At 44.3% G+C, this 24053-nt stretch overlaps 1 long non-coding RNA gene across 2 annotated transcripts in view; it reads right to left on the bottom strand.

The window, feature by feature from the left end:
* The window catches only part of LOC138529512 (uncharacterized), a 230096-nt gene that overhangs the window by 186205 nt on the left and 19838 nt on the right, over window positions 1-24053 (bottom strand). For both annotated transcript variants that reach the window (XR_011284840.1, XR_011284839.1), the window contains exon 2: window positions 18539-18675. This is a non-coding gene — a long non-coding RNA (uncharacterized lncRNA). The remainder of the gene's footprint in view (window positions 1-18538; window positions 18676-24053) is intronic.

The raw sequence follows: 24053 nt of genomic DNA, 5'->3' as shown, positions 1-24053 counted from the left end.
GTACCTAAATCCTGTCCACTGAAGTCGGAGAACACCTGTTCGAATCTATTAAAGAATTCAGTAGTACCTTCAGTTTTCCCTTGGACGCAGGCCGTAAGCTTGTCCCAAATAATCCTTTTTTCTGGAATTATAGTTTTTAATTTGGTGACTATTCTATCGGGTAAAGTGAGTATTACCTGGGGTGGTTTCTCACCAGCAGGTCGTTCCCCATCTATTCTAACCAGATTTACCCATGTATCCCCTAACCCCGGCACATCATCTATTGTTCGTACCTGTTTCCATACATCAACAGGCAAAAGCACTGGAAACAATAAATCCATGTCACTTAAGGTGAACACAGAAGATTGCAAAATGGATTCTATTTCTTTATAAAATCCTGTCGGGTTCTTCCTGATATCAGGAACTGATTGTCTAATCGTGTTCACTTCCTGTCGAGAGAACGGGACGTGAACAAACTGTGATACGTAATGTGCAGGGATATCCACCGCGGCAGTACCAGCCGCCGCGTTGGCGGGGATTTCTACTTTTGGGACAAGGGTCGGAGGGACCTCTCTCATAGGCAACTGAGATATAGGGACCTCCGACCGCTTACTAAGTAATAAGGCCAAATCGAGCGCTAAAGCAGCTGTAGAAGTGTCGGGCGAAAAAGCTCTTTTACAAATACCTAATAACTCTGTGGGGCAACCAACCTTCTTCCTTATACATTCCTCCTGTAAATGCTGTACCATCACTTGGATTACCTTCCTTTGCATCTCTACCGTGTATTGACTATATGTGTCATATACCTCATCTGGCGGTATCGATGAATCCGAGATCCACCGAATCGCATCTCTGGTACAAATCCGTACTTCCTCAGGTGCTGATCTTCGACACGAAAGGAACCGTTTCTGCACATATATCCTATCGTCTTCATCGTCCTCGTTTTGTAACCTTTCAAAGTCCCTTCTAAACTCAAACAACCTAACAACATGTCCATATACCTTCTGCTCTGTATCCCTTGACAGTGCCAAAGCGTTCAGATCTCTCACCCCTTGTGGGAGATCCGAAGTCTGCAATCTACCCCACATTACACCTAAATGAATCCCCAGTCCTTCAATAAAAACGTTTTTCTCGGGAAAATCGTGCAAATTAGATAATGTCGAAAGTACATCAGTTTGATCACCTTTTTCCATGCAATGTTTAGCCCAAGCAAATAGTTCCTGTTTCCTGCCCGCAGGAACAGTACTACGAGTCACAATTTTCGACCCTGCACCGGGATCTGATTTAGTGAACACGGGACTCCCCGGAATCGGAGGTGTAAGTGAACCTAGCAAGGGTGCAGGGGAAAGAGGTAATGTAGACAGAGGAGCGACAACCAAAGAACTAGGAGCAGTAGGCTGCGCAGGAGGAGTAGGAATAGCAATAGGAGCAATAGCAGGAATGGGCAAAGTGGCCACAACAGGAGCATACGGAGGTGGCGCTGAAGAATCAGGCCTCCGTTCGTTTAATATTTTCTCAATAAACTCCTCGGAAACATGGAAATCTTTAGAGGGGTAAATTTTCTGGACCCCGAGTGAGAAAGCTCTATCCATTTTCTGGGTTTCTTCTAATCGTTTTTCCTTGTCATACAACAATGCCTTCTCGGCATTCGTTTTATGACGTCGTGCATATTTATCCCTACTTTTAAGCTGCTGTAATGCTTCCTTTTTCCAATTTTGTAACACATCAAAGGCTGCTGGCCTAGCCTTCTTCTTGAGCAAGATCGACTCTAAGTATTCAATACGGGGGATCTCAAAGCTACCATTGATTGGCCACTGAAATTCGGAGGCATTTCTGGTCTGTCTGTGCCAAATGTCATTAAATACAATACTACCAATGCCATACTTACAGTACATAGTACACGCCGGCGACCCCTCCTGTGGTGCCGGACGGCTAAATTCCAAAGATTGTCGATCGCTGCGGAACAGAACCCTAAAGCAGCTAGACAATTTCCCAGGCATTTCTCAAAGAATTGGTGTCACCTGGTCCAATAATTGTGTCTGCAGATACAATACGCCAAATTCAAATTGTCAGGGTTAAATTAAGAGCCGGGTCACGACTACACCTGACCAAACCTAAGGAGGACCGTACGGTTTACAAAGGACTTCAACTAACGAATTTTACCTGCGTTCGGTGGTTTCGGCAAATCTGCCCGCCTCGGAATTGGACCCTCGTCAAGATGCCGTGTCAGACCGCACGACTATCGCCCAAGGATCGGATCGTGCAGTGCTGCCGAGGTATCGCGTCTCGATCGGTCGGGCCCGCAGAATCACACCGTCCGATCCCGATTCGATAGTCTGCGTCAACCTTCGATGATCCGGCATCAATCTTGAGGGTCCCTATTCGGGCGCCAAACTGTGGAAACAGAGAAATTGATATGAGGCCGGGAAGCCCAAAAGGAAACACACCAACACAGGTTACAAAGGACATACAAAGCGGTTTATTTCAAAGTTACAAAGTTACCAAAGTCAATTGACATGCGAATAGCTATTCGGCCCTCTGACTAACATGCGAACCTTCAACGTTAGGTTCGCACTGAAAGTGGGAGAGACCGATTATCGGGATGCTTGGGTTTTTATACATTTTGTACTGCATTGCCCAGCCCTCTTGCAAGTTAACCATTCTTGGAACCATGGCTAGGGTTCGTAGCCAGGTCGAACACACAATTTCCATATATTAGATCAGTTCCACTGATACGGTTACATATTTACACATAGGTTAAAGAGAGGACAGGGTCTTAGTTCATGACCCTAACAAGTAGCCTGCGGACATTTTATTCATTCACGTGTGCGGAGGTCACCATGGCCGAAGTCTTACTCGAAATGTCATTCGGCCTCCATTTTGTGATTCAGGGTGACTTCCACACTGCAAGAGTACCTAAAATGGCGGCTGGATCCAAGATGGCGGCTTACACGATACATTAAGGTCAAGACCTTGCCGCGGAACCTATGTACATAGTATTCTTTAGACAGCTTGGCGTAGGCCAACATACATTTAAACAATGCGATTGGGGTCACAATATTATATCGATTTCCACACGCTCAACTGCTGCCTTATGCAGTTGAAATTCAGATTGGAGAGGAAGTCACCATCCCAGAAAGGACCCGACAATTCTCCCTGGACGTGAAAGTTAAAAGAAGACAAAAATTGAAAAACCCTGATGCTTATCTAAATGCTTCTCTCCAACAGCAAGGGTTAGGGGTAAACCCAACACCATTAGTCAATATAGAACATGACACCATTCTGATAGAGGTGGATAACAGCGACTTAAAGAGTATCACTCTAGCCGCAGGCACCATTATTGGAATGGCGGTTGATGACCGACATTTTTCAATTGATTTAGGGAATGAACTGTTAGGACCAATCCCCAAGGACTGTTTTGACAGTGACAGTGATGACGATACAACACCAGACAGGATCTTTACCCGGCATGGGGGGGGAACTTTCTGGTGTACACTTCCTGCCCTTATGGTATCGAAGATGTGACTTGTGACTTCAGGAGGGATGAGGTGATTTTTCAGGTCCATGAGGGCTGCCTTTCCCACCTGAAGCCACCTGTCCAAATCTGCACTCTGACCAGGGACTTCTCCACCCAGCTGGAGAAGGCCGCTGAGATAGCAAAACCAGAGGTCTTTCCAGACTTCAGGCAGATGGTGGAAGAGAGAGTCAACCTAGCTGATGCCTGTGTGACTCTGGAGCAGAAGCAAAAGATTAAACAAGTTTTCTTGGATTTTCAAGATCTCTTTGCGGTGGACTCATGACTGTGGTCGCACCGACATCCACACAACAACAATTCCCACGGACCCGGGCATGGCTCCAGTATTTGTGAAGCAATATCGCTTGCCTCTCGCATCAATGGAGTCCCTTACTGAAATAATTAAGAACCTTGAATCCCGCGGGATAATCCGTCCAGTCCACAGCACCTTCAATAATCCGGTACTGGGATATTGAAGCCAAACGTCCAGTGGAGACTTTGCACCGACCTTAGGGAGCTCAACAAACGGGGCCATGCTTCCCGATGGCCTCTTCCCTACATTGACCAAGGGCTGGCCCAGATCCAGGGGTCACAGGTATTCACTGTAATAGACCTGACCAATGGATACTGGACTGTGCCTGTCAGTGGGGAGGACCAATACAAGATGGCTTTTACCTTTGGGGGCCAGCAGTACACATGGACCCGGACTCCCTTCGGATACCCCAACTCCGGCAATGAATTCAACATTTTCCTACATATGGCCATGCCTGACCTGGGTGCAAGGGGTAACTTGGCTTATGTAGATGATGTCCTCATCAAGAGCTCAACTGTTGAGGAACACATACCGGAGATCCGTTATGTTCTGACACATTAGAGGGCCGCCGGAGCAAAACTTTCCTTCCAAAAAGCACAGTGGTGTAGGACCCGTGTTAATTTCTTGGGGCATGAGATTACTCCTCAGGGTCTCTGTCCCCAAGGAAAGAAAGTGGAAGCACTCCGGAAACTGAAGGACCACACAACTCTGCAGGAACTAAGGAGCCTCCTTGAACTGACTAATTACAGCAGAAAGTTCATTGAGGGCTCCGCAGAGATCACCAGGCCCCTGATTCATCTCTTGAAGGGGGTGGGGGGGAGTCAAGTGGGAATGGGGTCCAGAACAAGCCGAGGCAGTAAGACAACTCAAAAGAAGCATCTCACAAGTGCCTTGCCTAGCTCACCCTGTCAGAAACAAGGAGTTTTTCTTGGAGAAAGGGCTCTCCAATACATGCTTGACTGCAGTATTATATCAAAAGCATGACAAGGTCAATAAAGTTATCTCCTATGCGAGTAAAACTTTATCCTCTGTGGAGGAAAAATTCAACGACTGTGAGAAGGCACTCCTGGCAACGGTGTGGGCATTGAAGAATTACCGCCCGTTTATCCAGGGGGATCACATCATAGTGGAGACTCCACACCAGCCTCTGCAATATATCCAAAGTGACAGAATCCGGGCCGGAAATGTGAGTAATTCCCGAATTACTTCCTGGATTCTATCAATGCAAGGCTTTCCTGTGGAGGTCAGATATAGCCAAAACAAGAAGAGTCCCCTCGCGCAAGTTCTGGCTGACTAGCATGATTGTGCCAGAGAAAATGACGAAAGTCTCAAAATCGCGGACAACATGGACGCATACCTTAATTCACCACACAAAGTCTTAGAAGAAGACAAGTGTGAGGGAATGCATGTGGATGGATGCTCTTACAATGTTGACAACGAGGAAAAAGAACTTGTGGCCGGCGTAGGGAATGCATGGGTGAATGAGTTCCCAGAACCCTGCGCTGGGTACAAGATTGGTCCCCGAAGTAGTCAAGTGGCAGAGTTGATGGCTGTGCATCAAGCCATCCTCACTGCTGTCCAACATCAACTCCACAAACTGGTCATAATCACAGATTATGATTATGTACGGAACGGGTTCGTGGAGCACCTGGTTAATTGGAAAACCAGAGGCATGCTGTGTGCTAATAAGCCCTTGAAACATGGGAAGTTAATCCAAAATATTCCTCGAATGGGTTGACCATCTACTGGAAAAAAATCAAGGGTCATTCCAAAGAAGAGGGACCAGACAAAACTGGAAATGACTTAGCTGATCAGATGGCCAAAACTGGGGCCATCAAAGTGGATCTAATAGAGATCGAGTCCCTGTTGGGGGAAATCCAGGTCAATGCCATCACTAGGTCCCAGACAAATGCTCACAATGATCTTTCAACTGCACAATGGAGTAAGGAGACCCCAGATGCTGATTTGATTACGGCTCAGAAAGGGGATCCAATAATTGGTAAGTTTTACCAACACATTGCGGACCCTGAGAACTTTCCCCTGACGGATACCGATTACATAGGGAAAGAGGACCTCAGAGTGTTAATGAAATGCCCAAAAATGTTCCGAATCCAAGACGGTTGGTTGGTAAGGAAATCCCAAGCTGGTCATGATCAGTGGGTGGTTCCTACATCATTCCGAAGCTTGATGTTAAGTCACGCCCATGATGCGGCCACAGCCGGTCACAGGGGGTTTCATACAACACTTGAAATCTTAAGAGTTATTGCATACTGGCCACACATGGGGCAGGACCTCGACCAATACTTGAAGGGGTGTCTTGTGTGTGTGCAATTTCAGCCAACATCCCTCACACACCGTGCGCCTCTCCAAAAGAGGGGGATGACACTGCCATGGTCAGATTTACAAGTCGACTTTATAGGGCCCGTGATTCGCTCCTCTAGGGGGAACAAGTACATGTTGACAGTGACATGCTTGTTTACTAAATGGGTGGAATGTCTCCCGGCCCCAAACTGCAAGGCAGAAACAGCAGCTGCCCTGATGATCAATCACATCTTTTCGCGTTTTGGACTACCTCAAAGGATTGAGTCAGATAGAGGTAGCCATTTCACCAGCGAAGTAATGACAAAGATGTGGGAGATACTTGGGGTTAAAAGGAAGCTACATATTGCTTACCGGCCAGACTCTAGTGGTTCAGTAGAACGTTACAACAGAACCATTGTGAGCATCTTAAAAAAGTTTGTGGCAGATTCTGGGCCAAGTTGGGATATTCGATTACCTCTTGTCCTAATGGCCATCAGATCTACCCCTTGATCTGCAACTAAAATGTCACCGTTTGAGTTGATGACTGGACGCAGCATCTGCTTTACAGGACCCAAGAGCAGACATTGATCAATGCCTCCACAACTCATGAGTATATTGAAAATTTAAGAAAACACCTTCAACATGCTTTTGCCTATGCTCAGCGAAATCTAGAAATAACAGCCGATAGCATGAAGACCCACTATGACTTGAAGACTACTAGGAAAGAATACAATGTAGGAGACCGGAATTATCTATACAATTTCCAAAAGGAACCAGGACAAACAGCGGAAATGTCTGCCTACCTCGAAGGGACCTTTTGAAATTGCAGACAAGATCTCACCAGTCGCCTACAAGATCCGCATCCCCAAAGGCAGTTTGGCAGAGGGGGAAGAAAAGTGGGTCCATATTAATCAGCTAAAGTGTTGCCACCCTAGGCACACTCTGCAGCAACTGGAGCAGTCCTCTGGAACCCCCAGAGGGGGGCCACTCCAGATCCATAAAATCCCAACCCTAAAATATTCCACATATAGGCTATAAAATATAATAATAAGAATGCAAATGTCTCCCGATTTATGAAATGCATATGCCCGCCCCACTACATTAATAGTGGTGGGGAAATGTCTACGAATAACTTTCTGCCGCTTTGCTTTGTCATCCTAGGAGAGATAAACAATGGAGACTGACCAAGGAGGACGACCCGGGGACCAGCAGCAAAGATCCGAGGTGCCCGGGGTATCGCTCAATACTCCCATCAGCACTGGCGAGGAGAACCGATCGATCCACCCCTGATGGAGGAAAAGATACTGAACTTTGTCGTTTTGGAATCCGAAGAAGGTGAGGTTAACATCCCAGTCTTGCGAGTTCCATTGATGGAAGATCGACGGCCATCACAAGAGGGGGGCTTGTGGGATGTATTAACCCACTCATCCGAGCCCTGCAACAGTACTGTGCATTGCTGGCAGCAGAAACGTCAGCATGGCCACTGGAAAGCATGGTGCTCGCTCAAAACCAGCCAAAAATGCGCAGTAAAAATCTCAAAGATAGGCTGCCATCCACTTTTGCTTATATTAGTGAGCACAGGAGATCACTGCCTAAAACCACTATTGGGCCATCCACAAAGCAGCCTGACACCACTTGGAAAAAGCAATGCTGATTGCCAAAAGCAACACAGAGCTGTTTGGGAATTCATTTTCTTGATTGCCAAAATGTGCTAAAATCATGGCTCACAAACAACCTAAAAAGATCCAATCTCCTTGTTGGGTGTTACACATCATTATAGTGCAAGAATCCACATAAAAACAATGTCAGCAAGAATCATATGCTATCAAGCTAAATCCCCTTTTAAAGATACTGATGTAAATACAGCTGTCAAAAATGGGTGTAGTACCGTTGCTCGCTTCCGACAGGTGTTGGCGATTTAAAATTCTGACAGGAGAGCTGTGTTGCAGACGCTAAATATGCCAAAGAAGAGAATGCCATCAAAATGCCATATAAAGTGCCACACAGTGATTTCATTCTGAAAAAGACTTGATTTAAAGATATATTGCTCATTTTAAGTTTATAAATGTATGTTTTTCTTCACAAGGAACTCTGTGCAATTGATCAGAAAGGAACCTGATGCAGCTAAGACTTCAAACGACTTGCTTCCCTGAGAACCCTTCACACCTGGGCCTTCTCAGCAACAGGAGAGGAGGTTGCATGGACATGTTAATCGGAGGGACGAGATTTCCCCTGCTGGCAGGAAAAAGAGACAATGGATTCTTTCAGCTGAGTAGAATATGCTGATTTGGGTGTAACTGGTCAAACAACTGCTCTGAGAGAGACAGGCCATGTGACATCTGACTTGCCCAGCTCTGGGGGGGGGGGGGGGTGCGGAGGGGGGCGGACCAGACTGAGATGTGAATTCAATTGAGAGCAAATGTATGTTTTATAAAATAGCTTATAACAGATTTTACCGAGCTGACAAAAATATGAAACTTTGTGATTCTTAAAATGACAAATTCACTCACGGTTCAAGACTAAGCTGGACGCTGTTCTGAGACCAAACCCCGGGATTTATTAATATTGTAGATACAGTGTTTATGCTAGAAATATGAAAACTTACAGTAATATGCTCAGAGATGGTGTGCATGTCTGTGTACAATTTGGTGCAGAACCAATATTGTGGAAATTCACCGAAAATGAAAATAAGTCGTCATTTCGGAACCCAAGCTCGTAGGAACACGGGGCTTGAACAGAGACCTGCCTTAATTCATCTGTGAGGTGTATATGTATTCTCAACAACTTGTGTATCTGGGAAATATGTTTTTTTATGAAAAATTGATTTTCTAAGTAAAAGCAAAGGGGAGTTTCTTCACTAGATTGTAAAACACAGCATCACTCTGACTCATTCTGACACGCTAATCCTTTCTCCAGTCAGGTCACAGGGAATCCTCTAACCTATCAAATCCTTAGGGGGTTGGGCATGTAGAATCAGCCTCCCCACCCACTTTGAAAACACATAAAAAGAGATTGCTTAGGACAGGCAAGGACACACTCACTTTTCCACTTCAACTGATTCCTACGAAGCACTCTGCCGGACCAGATCCAGACAATATCCAGACTCCAGATAGAGCCAGAGACCAGACTCTAGAACCAAGCTCTAGAACCGGAAGCAGAGGCCTAACCCAAAAGCTGAATCCTTCTCAGCAGGCCTCAGAACTTTAGCCACCTGATTCTCACATTCAACAGCCGGGCTGAGCTGTTCTTTTCTAGCCAAGAATCCTGTGCTAGGACCGAGGTCCAGACCCAGAAAGCAGCACTGTATCCAGAACCAGTCGTCCGGTGGCGAGTGAAGTCCAAACCTGACCAAATCGGTGACGAGGCCCATTTCCATTCCATTCCAAAACTAGGAGTGAGTATCTAGTCTAGAACTGTACAGAACCAATCTCTTAGTTTAAAGTAATATTATCCCATCCATTTTAACCTATCCAGAACGGCATTTAGAATTTTGTGTCCATCTTGTGATTTCAAATCTGTAAAAGCGCCTTCTGTCATTCTGAAATCTTGACTTTATTTCTGTAAATCTACCTTCACAAAAAACATCCGTAACTTTTGAACCGCACCTCCAAAATTTAACTGTCATGCTAAAGCTTAGATCCTAAGCTTTCCAACAAACCTAAAACGACATTCCTTATAGTTTTTTCGTAATCGCGATTTACGCACGTGGAAAAAGTGCTGCGAATTGCAATTTAGCTCAATTTCATTTTCTGTCAAAATAGCTGCTCCTTGTTCTCAATTGCTGAATTTCGTTTTCAATCTGATAATCATTCATGAATCATTGCTAGTGTTGACCTGAAACAAACTAAAGCAACTATCACTCATCCTGAAATTAAAATCAATTTAGCAGATTTTCCCATCCATTGCATCACTTTCTAAAGCGTTTTTGACCTGTGTTTTAAAATCATACCTGTTGTCTCTAAGCTTGCTGGGGGGAACTGGAATTGAACTACATTATTGATTGTATTCTTGAACCCTGTGTACCCTCCTTCCCATCTCTTCATACTGCATAGTGGGGGGAGTGAGTAGTCATAGGGGAAAAAGTGACCATATTATCTTCTGATTGAAATCATACCAAGTCTATTTCTGTGTGCATTCTTTCCCATTATTGCATTTCCTTGAATCACATAAGTATTCTCTGCTACAGTTTCTTCCATATTCATACTCCTAAGTGATTAAAGAGAGTGTTAATTTTGTAATATTACCCATTGTTGATTACCGTCCATATTCATAAGTGTGCTATTCAAATATTATTTAATTCATAAAAGTGTCATATATATATTGTTTAATTCTTCAAATAAATCTTTTTATTTGCAAAACAAACCTACTTCTTGGCTCAGTGAGGTCAGGGGGATTCAAAGAGAGGGGCGTTATATAAGGGTTCATCATCCAGATTTAAGAACTTTGACATAAAAATATATAAATAAGGGCTTCTATTGGGCATCCCATCCTAAACATTGACTTAGTTGGATTGTTGGATTGAAGTCACTTACAGTGGTAATCCTTTTTTTGTATTTAATATGGTGCCAAACGAAGTAGAGGTACCATCTAGCCCCTCCCTGGACTCCCCAATACCTTTTGATTGTGGGGGTTCAAGATATTATGGCCTTAACGCACCTATGGTAAATTCGCATCCCGTTTCTCTGGGGGTAATTTGCAGTAACGCAAGTGGTCATCCTGTTTTATGTTTAATCTGGTCCCATCCGGGACACTAATCCAGTAATATATGTATCCTCATCCTCCCCAACCAATGTATATTTACCATCAAGCCCCTTCCTAGACACCCCCAAACCTGTTGATCAGTGAGGTGCACAGATGGTGGAACCGAGTGCTGAAGTATTTGAGGATGACTTGGATAGGGGTGCAGGCTGTGTGGGAGTAGTACCCAGTGGCGATAGTGGAGCTGCGATTGTGAGTGTATGTGAGATTGAGTGGTAATGCACTGGTGTGCAGGAGGTAGAAGAGGGGTGGGGGAAGTGTGTAGATGTCGAAGGAGAGCAAAGAGAGTGGAAGTGAGAGGTGAGTAGTGGAGAGAGGGAGTAGTTAGTGATAGAGAGGGTAAGCTAGATGCAGGAGTTGTAGAGGGCGTGTAAAAAGGGGCGGAGGCTGTCATAGGTGAAGGAGGGGTTTATGAGAGATAAAAGGGCGAGCAGTGTGAGAAGATCAGAGGGACAGAGGAGAGAGGTGGGAAGAGACAGGAAAAAGACAGTAAGGGGGAGAGAATGGAGGGTGTCAGTACTCAGAGAAAGTGGCAAAGTATGGCAGTAAGAGGTCAGAGAGTAGAAGACAAAATAAGAGAGTAAGGAGGTATACAATCATGAAATAGAGTGAAAGAGAGTGAGAGAGTGCAGCTACCCAGTTCTATCTTTATACACAATTCATTTCCGCACTATTTATTCCTTTCCTGCATCCTCCACTATTTTTAATTGATAGGCTGCAAGCGATCATGGCCCCATACACATCTATGATAATCTGCATCTCCTGATACAAAAGGGTTAACCACTTATACACCAGGTTTGCCTCTTTTCTATTTATCTGATTGGTCTGAACTATGCAGCAACAACTGTACATTCCATTAAATGTTGACATATATATCTATCAAACTCATATGCAAATTTAGCCCCTATCATACAACCCCATATGGGATTATTTATATTCTTATCCAAAAAATTCCACCTCCTCTCGATTCCTCCTTGATCAGCACCTCCTTTTCATTTGAAATATTTCTCAACAAAGGCTCTCCCATTCACGTTATTGTAGATAATAAGATGTTCCCAAATACCATTTCCCCGGATGGGAAATCTTCGAAGTTTTTATTCTTCGAATTTGGTAGGGTAAGTGATTAAATTAAAAAAAGATAGATGGGGTGGGGTAAGGGTATAGGATAAGGTAGGGGGAAGTGAGTGGGTGCAGGGGGTCTCCCCCGCAGATAATAATAAAATGCAAAGAAAAAATCATTTGAAGATTTCTCCATTAGGATAAATGGATTCAGAGAACTCACATACATCCCTCCATTCATACTCAATATAATTTTCTTTATCATATAACATAGCAGTGAACCTCTCCATTTCAAAGATATCTTTCCCCAGACACTAGGGTATCGAGTTTTGTATTTATTGGAATCTGAAGATATGGTTCTGTATCATGTAGTACTCCCATAAATTACCCCCACCCATTTTTATTGTGGTGGTTCAAGATATTAAAGCCCCATACACACCCATCATAATTTGCATCTCCTGCCCTGTATGGGTAACTCATAGATGGACGCCAGGTAAACATTTTATGTTTGTGTCGCAAAGAATTGTTCTGTACCAATGCTTAGATTAACTTTTTTGATACAAACATTTTAAATAACACTGGTTGATAACAATAGACCACCTTTATGGAAAGGAAAAAACTTGAAAACAGAAACATAAATGTTTGTAAATACTGCAATTTTAGCTCAAAGAGAAGCACCAGTTCTAATGGAGGAGGCGCCTTAGGGTCTAATGCTGAAAGAGTAGTGGTGGCAGCAGCAGGACTTCAGTCACTTTATACTGAGTATGTTGTGGCAACAAGGCCTGTACAGTAGTGGGTGCTGAGGTATTGGTTGTGGCAACCTGAAGATTGTATTGTTCAAATGTGGCTGCTTTTGTGATGAGGCCATGAATCTAAGAACTCTTTGAATCAATATGTCTTCTCGAGGATGCTGAACACTAAGGGACGAACTTGCGCAGCCTGTTCTTCTGGCAGTTCTTGGAATTTCCTACCACAGTCTGTTAAGATGTAGCTTGTGTATGCTTCACATATTCATTTGTATTGATATATACTTATCTGTTTCTTATCCTGTTCTTTCTAACTATGATGTCATAGTATTCCGGGTTGGAGTGTTATTGTATGTGTTTAATTCTATTATGGTCAGTTGAGCTTTGCCTCTCAAGGTGAGGCCTGCTGCCGCGTACTTCTTATCTTGAATAAAGATACTTTTACTACTTCAAGCCTGGCACGCTCTAATTTAACATTGGCGACGAGGACAACTGGAGCGGGCCCTGTGTGCGCGTCTGAAGGTGTAACTCCAGCTGATCTAATCAGCGTTGTGTTCGTCCGGGCCTCCTCCTTAGCAACGGCAGCAGGCGGATCGCGGAGGGCGGCGGAGAACATCGTACGAAGATTCCTCACACAAGGCAAGTCAGCGAGTTGTGCCTTGTTGTGTGAAGAGAAGGGGGGAAGCAAGAAACAGTGTGATTCCGCGTGCCGCCATAAAAGCACAACGCTTCTACTGGCCCGTGCGCGCGCGCACGCACGTGTCATCTAAGCTTTCCATACCCCGTTTGCTGAGGCTGGCTCCCTGGGGGCACGTCATATTACCCGCTACGTCTCGGAAAGGCAAATAAAGCCTCCATTGTGACGTCGGTTGCCTGGCAACCAGATTTCTGTCCTGGAAGCACAAAGGAACGTCGAATCTAGCGGAGCAAAGGATACATTGTTGCAACAATTGTGAACAGCAGACAATTCACTTCAAGCACTGCTATCCAGTATATTTCCGTCCCAGACAATCTGCTGGTGTTCTACATCATTCAAAAAGTTCTTATTTAGTTCCCACCTACTATGGCTACCTCTATTCCTCCACCACAATCATTTCTAAATGAACCTGGTCGCCCTTCCCTTAGATGGGATAAGTGGAAGGATACATTTGAAAATTACTTGATAGCAATGGGGGGGACAGATTCTCCCCTGTCAGAAAAAAAGCCCTCTTGATTCATAATTTGGGAATTGAAGGACGCAGAATATTTGATGGTTTGACTGGCGATCAAGTACCTGAGGCTGGTGACATAGATGTGTATGCTCTGACCATCAAGAAATTACAAGATCATTTTGAACCACGCAAGAATGTCAGCTTTGAAAGACATAAATTCTTTCAGAGGATGCAAGAACAAAATGAGTCTGTTGAATCATACATTGCCTGCTTGAGGTCCTTAAGTTACACGTGCGAGTTCGAACAACTGACGGACTCACTGATCAGGGATCAGCTGCTTAGATGCACGAATAATCCCAGAATCCAGGAAAAACTACTTGCGAGGGATATGAAGTTGGAAGAAGCAATTGATCTGGCAAGGAGTATTGAGCAGACATCTCAATATGTGAAGGAGCTCAAAGTTGACAAACAAATTACTCCAGCCATGTCAGTCTGTGCTATCGATCAAAAGAAGAAGGGAAGCTTCTCACCAGTAAAAAAAGGGAACTGGAGTTCGAGGGGCTCATGCCCAAAGTGTGGAAGTTTCAGACATGGCGTGAACTTTCCGTCTTGTCCCGCCAAATTCGCTGATTGCTTCAAATGCAAGGGAAAGGGACACTTTGCCAATGTTTGTAGAGCAAGTTCAGTGAACCTTGTAGAACCCAGGATGGAAGTGAAATCCACTCACGAAGAAGAAATTAGGAGGAACTATAACATCCAAGAAGTATCAAACACTCAAGAGCCAAACGCAAGGTTTATTTTTGAAGTGTTGTCCATACATGGTGATGAGAAAGGACCGACGGATACCTTCTGTGTGGATGGTCACAATATTGTAATGAAAGCTGACACATGCTCTCCGTGGACCATAGTATCAAGGGATCCTCTGGTGAATGTTTTAAAGAAGGATGAAGACAAAATCAAACCCACTGACGTCAAAGCTTGTGGGTATTCAGAATCCGCCATTGATATCATGGGTGAAGTTCCAGTGAAAATATTTTACAAAGGAAGGGACTGTCAAGCCAGAATACTTGTTGCCAAGAGAGAGTCTTCTTTACTAGGATGGGAAGAGCAGAGAGCTTTGGGAGTGAGAGTCCAGGCAGGTGCACCTAATCCTGTATCCATTGCAGAGATAGAAGATGTCTGGACAAAGAATTTTCCCGAAGTGTTTTCCGAGAGACTGGGAAGGCTAAGAAACTTTGAACATCACATAAGACTTAAACAAAATGCACAACCTGTTGTACATAGGGTAAGGCAATGAGAACATGAGAAGTCAACTCCGTGATGAACTGCATGACTTGGTTACAAAAGGTGTGATTTAACCTGTAGCTGCTACAGAGTGGCTATCACCCATTGTCCTTGTGGCTAAATCCAATGGGAAATTGAGGTTGTGTGTCGATTTACGCAGCCTTAACCAGAATATCATCGTTGAGAGACACCCCCTTCCCAACATCTCTGAGACCCTCTCCACTTTGGGTGAGCCAAAGTTATTTTCCATCATTGATTTATCAGCTGCTTACCACCAAGTCCCACTATCAGAAGATGTGCAGCATCTCCTTGCATTCATTACTCCTGAGGGTGTGTTTCAGTATAAGAGAATGCCATTTGGTTTAGCTTCTGCTGCGTCCGTTTTTCAAAAAGTAATGGAGGAGGTGCTCAGAGGTTTAAAAAGAGTCACGGTGTTCCAAGATGACATTCTAGTGTTTGCCAACAATAAAATAATAATAAAATGGAGCATGATAACACCCTTATGGCTGTTCTAACTAGGCTCAGAGAGGCTGGCCTGACTGTTCAGAGGAGCAAATGTAAGATTGCTGTAGCGGAAGTAGATTACTTGGGCCATAAGATTTCTAGTGACGGTATTTCTCCCAAGAAGTCACTCGTGGACAGCATCAGCAATGCTCCCCAGCCTCAAGACAAGGATCAGTTACGGTCATTTATGGGGCTGGCGGAGTATTACCACAAGTTTGTTAATCATTTTGCCACCATCTCCACTCCCCTGAGAGAATTGTTGAAGAAGAATGTTAGGTTCGACTGGTCAAGTGAGTGTGAGGTGGCTTTTGGAAAGATTAAAGAAAGTATTGTTCAAGCGCCCTCACTTGGTGGGTTTGTAGCTGGAAGAAGGACCATTTTGGCGGTTGATGCAAGCAATCAAGGTCTGGGGGCAGCTTTATCTCAATATGACTCTGCCAAGGTGGAACACATCATTGCGTTCACATCCAGACCACTGAGAGGTGCTGAAGCGAATTATTCAGTTATTGAAAGGGAAGCTCTGGCTGTATCATGGGCTGTGGCTCATTTCAAGTTTTACTTGTGGGGTCAAACTTTTGTGGTCAAAACGGACCACAAACCTTTAGTCCAATTGTTAGGAAGTGTCGAGTGGGCCAAAGGTTCACCCAGAGTCTCAAGGTGGATGGTTGACCTGTTGGCCTATGATTTTAGGATGGTTTATATAGCAGGCAAAGATAATGTAGTGGAAGTAATGAAGAAGACTGCTTAGAACAAAATGTACTTATTTCTGAACTTGAATATAATGCCATAAGTAAGGAAGAGTGGGAAACTGCCAATGGTGAAGATATTATGTTAGAACAAGTTAAAAGCTGGACCAAAACAGGGTGGCCTCAGAGAAATGATGTTGAGAAAGTTTTTGAGTGCTATTATAACATTAAAGAGGAACTTAGTATTTCAGAGGATGGTCTCAAACATAGAAAGGGTCTGAAAGTTATCCCCCCTGCCAGTATTAGATCTAGATTGGTGACCTTAGCTCATCAAGGGCATCTAGGAATAGGAGGCACAAAGAGACATATTAGAGAGTCCTTTTGGTGGCCAGGGATTGATGGAGAGGTTGAAAGGTGTGTTAAGAAGTGTAAAGATTGTGAGAAGAGTGACAAGAGTAAAATAGTAAGAGAAGCACCCATTAGACCAGTGAGTGTCCCTACTGAGCCTTGGAAGAAAGTTGCAGTAGACTTGATAGGTCCTCTGCAGGACCTGGGAGAAGACCTCAAATATTTGATTGTCATGGTAGATTATCATTCTAAGTGGATAGAGTGTAAGGCTATACAAGAAGCCACCACTGCTCAGATGACTACAGGGAGGGTTTTCCCACAGAGTTGATTTCGGACACTGGCGTCCAATTCTGTTCAGACAGGATGACAGAATTTTTCAGAAAATATGGCATCAAGCATTACAGAACGGCTCTCTGTCAACCCAGAGCCAACGGACTGGTAGAGAGAGCAAACAGGTTTGTTAAGGGAGGACTACAACTAGCCATGGCGGCAGGATTGAATTGGAAAAGAATTTTGAGGGAAATGATATGGGGTTACTGTACTACACCCCATATTGTTACTAGGATCTCCCCCTTTATGTCTCTTAAAGGGAGACAGCCAGGCACCCAACTTTGCCCTGGTTGGTTGAATCTGGACAGGAGTGTTAATGTTGATAGGAACAAAATTGTCACACTTATTAGAGAGGCCCAAGACGAGTATAAAGTCAGATTTTACCTAGAAAAGAAGTGTAAGAGTGTTGATTGGAAGGAAGGTGATATGGTATATGTGAAGAATCCTAGACGGTCACCCAAGTGTATTGAAAGCAAGTTCCTTGGACCTAAAAGAATTACTGCTATAAGAGGCAATGTAGTGATTCTGGAAGGAGGGGAGTGCTGGTCCATGTCTAGACTTGTGAGATGCAACAACAATGGAGAGGCTGAAGAATGTGAGGATGAAGGCAGTGATAGTGACATGGGTTATGACTCAAGGAAGAGTGGAACTCTGTCAGAATACAGTGATGTGTTTAATAGAAACAATGGTGGACGTTTAAGGAGCAAACCTCTGTGGCTGAGGGATTACTATGTTGAATAACATTTAATTTGTTGTTCTCATAAGGGAAGAGATGTGTTAAGATGTAGCTTGTGTATGCTTCACATGTTCATTTGTATTGATATATACTTATCTGTTTCTTATCCTGTTCTTTCTAACTATGATGTCATAGTATTCCGGGTTGGAGTGTTATTGTATGTGTTTAATTCTATTATGGTCAGTTGAGCTTTGCCTCTCAAGGTGAGGCCTGCTGCCGCATACTTCTCATCTTGAATAAAGATACTTTTACTACTTCAAGCCTGGCACGCTCTAATTTAACACTTTGAGTTCTCATTATGCCATCACAAGGTCTGTAGAACTACATGAGAAAGTCCACCCAGTGTTTTAGACCTTTGAGGAACCTGATCCATGGGATCGAAAGCATGGTTAGATCCTGTGAAGGGCACCTCTCACTGTGCGTCTCGTTTAGTCCTGGAGCAGGTTAAATTGAAATCAACAATTCGAGGACCTCTGAGCAACTCATAGTCACCCTTGCTTGTCTGAATGGAGTGATGCCCCAGAGAGTTCCACAAGACCCACTCAACAAAGACATGGAGGTAACAGATAGCTGCATAGGTTTGCCTGCACAAAAAGGAAATGCTTACATTTCACATTTTAAGTTTTTACATAGATTATTGCCAAAGTGAGAACGAAAAGAATGTATTTGTTTTTAGTCCCTACTTTAGAAACCATCACTGTTAACTAAAAAAAAGCCATTACGCTTTAAATGCACAGGCATTGCAAATTAGTTTAACTTCTTTAAGACATAACACATGTTTTAAGTGTCTATTTTAATGCTCCTCTGTGGTGAAGTCTGTGATGCTCACATGAGATGTAATCAGGTGCTTGACAACTTCCTTTGACATCTGTTGCACAGAAATTGTCCCTTGTCCACATCTACCGGTCTTTGTTTTTCATCCACACAGTTCCAGTGGAACCATAGTTTGCATGCATCACAAGCAACCTGAAACAAGTTAAATCATATTAACAGAAACATTTTTATTACATAAGTGTAATTACATTTTGTATCCAAATTCTACTTCCCATTTTTGCTACAAGCAGTCACTTGTTTCACACACTATCACAATCGGAAAGTCAGACATTAATTGAATATATATCAAATAGTACAGCAGATATGGGTGGCAATCATATACTCTCATTAGATAGTAAGAGAGAAGTCAAGATATATATGACATGCATTACTTACCGTAATAGCATTTCTGATGATTGTATCCGCATAGATTCACATGCTGTGCATATCGTGCGACATCTAGTGGTAATCGCGGAGTATCGCATCTTGTCTTTCGAGGATCGAAAGGGGACGTCGATAGGGGCGTGCTTGTAACACTATCCCTAACGTGACGTGTGTTAGGCAGAATCATGTTCAGTACCCTTTGGGAACACTACACACAATTAAGACTACAAGTGTAAGAACAATTTCACCTTTGGTGCAAGCCTGTACTACACAGTAAAGTGGTAGCGATGACTGAGCAGCCAGACTTATCTCAAGAGTAAAGTGAGCAGTAGAACAAGTTACACAAAGGACCAACAATTACCGTGATTCAAACAAACACTTACTCAAGGTTTCTTGGTAAAAGAATATAGATTTATTTACACAATCAGTTTGAAAACATTACACTAGTAAGAGCAGCTCAATATCACATACTAATAAACCACAAATACACAACCGATAAGTAAATGAACAAGTTTAGCTCCCCTGAAGTGGGAGCAGAATGGCACTTCAGATACTTTCAAAAGGGGTAAAATACTTGCATAGGCAGGGTCAAAGTCAATGGTTCAGAGTCTTTGTATAGGATAGCACACTTCTGGTAGTAAACGATTAAGTGTTTGCCACAGAGTTTAGAAGAACTTGGCTAGGCGAAAAGTCAGCCAATGTTTAGGGAAGGACAAGCCTTCAAAGTTGAGAACGTTTCCATGAACTTTCCAAATGCACAGTACCTTGAAAGTAAAGAAGAGCATTAGCTGAGGCAGTTGTTCCTGGCAGTTCGAGCATATCTCGCTGTTCCTGTGCTTCAGTCGTGGGGACAAGAAAGAGGATGTCGGGAGGTGACTGCACTGCCCAGGGATGAGGCCAAAAGCTTTAGCAAGATGTCGGTTTAAGGTGTGAGTGCTTTAAAGTCCACAAGCTGGTTTCCTTCCCTCTGGCTATCCGGTTTTCAACAGCACTCTGGAGAAAATTCAACCAGCTGGGGACGGTGTCCAGGTGGCTTGCGAGTTGGTTGTTCCCACCAAACTCAAGGGAAGAAGTTAACCTTGAAGGGCTTCTCTGTCGATGAAGTTTCAGGCAATTTGGGCCTGCAGCAGGGCTTCACCGGTCGTCCAGGAGTTGCAGCAGTCCTGTTCCTTCAGCTCGTCATTGGTTCTTTCGTTCCAGTGGTCGACACTGCTCTCCAAGCCCCAGAGACCTGCTTTTAAACAGTTTGGCCCATTCATTCCAGCCTGACTGTCACTCACACAGCAGGGTGGCTGTCCTTGCCGGACAGCCAGCCGGCCAATCACGCCAGAGTGCATTCAGGTCTCCTAGGAGACTAAGCACATGGAGTTTCTGGCACCTCCCTCACATCCTGTCCACCCCAGACACTAAGGCACCCGAGGAGGGCTTTAGCACTGAAGTCCGCCAAAGGCCAATGAACAAAGGGACCAAACCTGGTTTGGTGCACAGAGACAAACACGAGAAGGACCTTTCCTAAAAGAAATGGTCAAAAAAATCAATCAGAGTATGTTTTTACAGATAGGTCTGGGGCACCATATTAAAAAACATGGCTGACCCGATTTTTAGCTACCGTTGTTCGCGGTCGGGAAACATCATGGTAGTTTGATCTAAACCACTGCCACCAGCCATTTAAAGTAGGAAAGGGTAACATTTGACTGTTACATGAGTGTTTTGACTCAGGGGAAGCTATGCTACCCCTGAAGCACTCTATAGGAAGATAATGTGTGCTGGGTCTGTAATTTTAAAGAGACTAGCAAAGTCAATTTAACTTTACATGCTCTGAGAGACAGTAGTCAGTACCAGAGAAGGTATTTAAACCTTGGGAAGGCTGAAAAACATCCCTGTGCCACTGCACTGAAGGTGCTGTGTGACACGCAGAAAATGATGATGCACATGGAGTTGTTTTAAAACTCCATAACCAAAGAACACAAAAGAAAGACACACATCAAAATACATGGAAGGGTGAGGAAAAAAGGCTCACACTCTTCCCAGGTAAAAAAATAAAATCCTAGAAATCCAGCAAAGTTGCTGGGGGTCTCAAAAGGTAAGGGAAATTAGCACATTTTGAGAATTCTCCATAACACTCGTCCCCCCCAGGCTAAGGGACAGGAGGATTTAATCCTCTCCTGGATGAACCTCCTTAATCCAGTCGGTCAAACATCCCGGAAAGACCATCAGCATTTTGGTGGTGACACCCAGACCTGTGTTCAATGGTAAAATCAAACCCTTGCAGGCTGATTGACCATCTCAGTAGTTTAGGGTTTTCCTCATCAACCATCTCAAGGGTTGGTGGTCAGTCTGAATCACAAAAGTAGATCCATACAAGTATGGTCTAAACTTCTTCAGTGTCTACACAGTAGCAAAACATTCTCTTTCAATGGTTGCCCACCTTGACTCATGTTCCTTCGACTTCCTGCTGATGACGCAAATGGGGTGCTCCCTACCTTTCTCATCCATCTGACTCAGAACTGCACCTATACCTATATTTGAAGCATCTGTCTGCACAATGAAGGTTTGGTTGTAGTTAGGAGCTCTTAGGACTGGAGCTTGAAAAAGGGCTTTCTTTAGGCCTTCAAATGCTTGAGTGCATTCCTCATTCCACCTGACCTTTTAAGGGAATTTGGGAGAGGAGACCACATTCAAGGGAGAAGCCATGGTCCCAAAGTTCTCTATGAAGTTCCTACTGTAACCAGTGAGGCCTAGGAAGGCTCTGACTTGGGTTTGAGTAGTAGGGGTGGCCCAGTTTTGTACAGCTTGTACTTTGCTAGACAATGGCCTGATTTCACCTTTTCCTACCTCATGTACAAGGTAGACCACTTTCACTTTACCCTGACCAATTTTACATTTACTAGCCTTTATGGTGAGATGGGCCTGCTCAAGAGCCTGCAAAACATATCCTAAGTGGTCAACATGTTCTTTCCAAGTAGGGCTGAACACTGCAATGTCATCCAAGTATGCCATGCAGAAGTCCTCCATCCTATTCAGAACTTGATTAACCATCCTTTGGAATGTAGCTGGTGCGTTCTTTAGTCCGAAAGGCATTACCTTAAACTGGTAGAGGCCTGCTGGTGTTGAGAATGCAGTTTTCACCTTGGCCTGGTCTGTCAGTGCTATTTGCCAAAAGCCTGAAGTGAGATCAAATGTTCTGAGCCAAGTTTGTCCACCAGTTCATCTGTTCTTGGTAAAGGGTGGACATCAGTCTTGGTGACTGCATTAAGAGCTAAATAGTCCACACAGAATCACAACTCCTTGGATCCTGCCTTTGGTACTAGAACAACTGGACTAGACCATGGACTGGTAGAGGGCTCTATTACCCCGAGATCAAGCATCTTGTTGACCTCCTCCTTTATCTGGGATCTTACATGATCTGACATCCTGTAACCTCTGCCTTTAACAGGCAAACAGTCACCAGTTTGAATATCGTTCTGGCCCCAAGGGGCCAAGCCTGGTGATAGTGAGAACAGGGAGGAAAACTGATTTACCAGAAATTTGCACTCCTGTTTTTTAAGTGTCAAATTAGAAGAGAGATTAACTCCTTCTATTTTCTCATCTAAAGGCTGGCCTCTGAGTAGGCCAGGTAGTGGTTCACTCTCCTCCTCCTCTTGAGCTGAAGCTAGAAGCAAAGCTCCCACTTCTGGTCTTGAGACATACGCTTTTAGATGGTTGGCGTGAAAGACTCTGGGAGCCTCCTTAGGATTGCCTAAATCCACCAGATAGTTGACCTCTCCAAGTTTACCCACAACCTTGAAGGATCCTATCCATTTGTCCTGAAAGGCCCTCTGCCTTATAGGTACCATAACTAGAGCTAGCTGGTCTTGAGAAAACTCAACCATGTTGGGCTTCTGGTCATGCCAATGCGTCACCAGAGCCTGACCTGCTTTCAAGTTATCTGATGCTTCTGCCATCATGTGTGACGTTCTCCTCAGGAGACCTATCACATAGTCAGTGAGTCTCACTGGCTTAGGGGAAGGAGAGCTCTCCAACCCCTGCTTAATTAGGGCCAAGGGGCCTCCAACTGGAATGCCATAAAGAAGTTCAAAGGGACTAAATCCAACTCCCTCCTGAGTGACATCTCTATAAGCAAATAGAAGTCATGGCAGTAGAAGGTCCCACTTTCTTCTAAGCGGTTCTTCTAAAGCACCTATCATGCTCTTTATTGTACGGTTGAACCTCTGTACCAATCCATTGGTCTGAGGATGGTAGGCAGTTGAGAACTTGTAAGTTACCACACAGTTTTTTTTTTACATGGCCTGCATGTAGTGGGACATAACATTAGAACCCCTGTCAGAGATAACTTCCTTAGGAAAACCTACTCTGGTAAAAATACAAAGTAGAGCCTTGGCAACAGGCTGAACTGTAACAGTTCTCATAGGTATGGCTTCAGGATACCTAGTAGCATGGTCTAACACAACCAGGATAAACCTGTTTCCTGAAGATGTTGGAGGGTCTAAGGGACCAAGAATGTCGATTCCTTCCCTCTCAAAAGGGACTCCCACCACTGGGAGAGGCACCAAGGGTGCCACATTCTTGGCTCCACTCTTGCCAGAGGTTTGGCAAGTGTGACATCTCCTACAGAACTTATCTACATCAGACCCCAATTTAGACCAGTACAAATAGAAAGGGAGCCTTTCCTTGGTCTTCTTAAAACTTAGGTGACCAGCTAAAGGTATCTCATGGGCTAACTGTAGGAACTGGAGTCTGCTTTCATGAGGCACCACAAGTCTTCTGTAGTCCCCTGGGATAGAATCAGTCGGTTCACTGTAGAAGAGGCCATCTTCCCAATACAACCTATGCTTCCCTGGCTCTAGCCCATCCAGCTGGGAAGCTACCTGTTGGCGAAGACCTTCAAGAGTAGGACACTCTCTTTGACCTCTGCTGAATTCTGCCCTACAGGGTACACCTTCTGCCAGTAAAGACTGCAGCTCAGGATGGTCTGCAGGATCCAGATCTCCAACAGGAGCAAGGTCCTCTTCCAGCTCTGATTCCTCAGCAGCTCATTCAACCACACAAGGTTGTTCCAAACACTGAGCCTCAGCTGGTGGAGGAGTCACAGGTGTGACTTTGGACAGTCCTCTCGGGGATGTCCTTGTTGGTAGCACAGGGTTGCT

The sequence above is a fragment of the Ambystoma mexicanum genome (genome assembly GCF_040938575.1).
Source record: "Ambystoma mexicanum isolate Mex_15411 chromosome 12 unlocalized genomic scaffold, UKY_AmexF1_1 Mex_chr12_unloc.1, whole genome shotgun sequence".
Taxonomy (NCBI): Eukaryota; Metazoa; Chordata; class Amphibia; order Caudata; family Ambystomatidae; genus Ambystoma; species Ambystoma mexicanum.
Note: the sequence above shows the minus strand (reverse complement) of the source record. Positions and strands in the feature narration are given on the sequence as shown.